Raw genomic sequence first — 284 nt, forward strand, 5'->3', positions numbered from 1 at the left:
GACAAGAGCAAACACAACGGAACCAATCGCCGATGAAGGGTGGTCCAGCCGATGTTTGTCTTCTTGATCCTCCTTCACCCCCGCTTCACGGGGATGCTGAGGAATCGCGCGGAAGAGCCTAAACGTCGCGTACATCCGCGACCAATCGAACCGAACCAAGCCGGAAGAAACAAAGTACCCGGCACCCGACGAGCGATTAGATCGCTCCGGTCTCTTTTCGCGCAGTTACGAATTAACAATCGTCAAGAACTCGCGCGCGCGAAAGCGCCCCACGTGCCGCGTAC

Source organism: Pseudomyrmex gracilis, unplaced genomic scaffold (genome assembly GCF_002006095.1).
Source record: "Pseudomyrmex gracilis isolate BER0280 unplaced genomic scaffold, ASM200609v1 scaffold_177, whole genome shotgun sequence".
In the NCBI taxonomy this organism is placed as follows: domain Eukaryota; kingdom Metazoa; phylum Arthropoda; class Insecta; order Hymenoptera; family Formicidae; genus Pseudomyrmex; species Pseudomyrmex gracilis.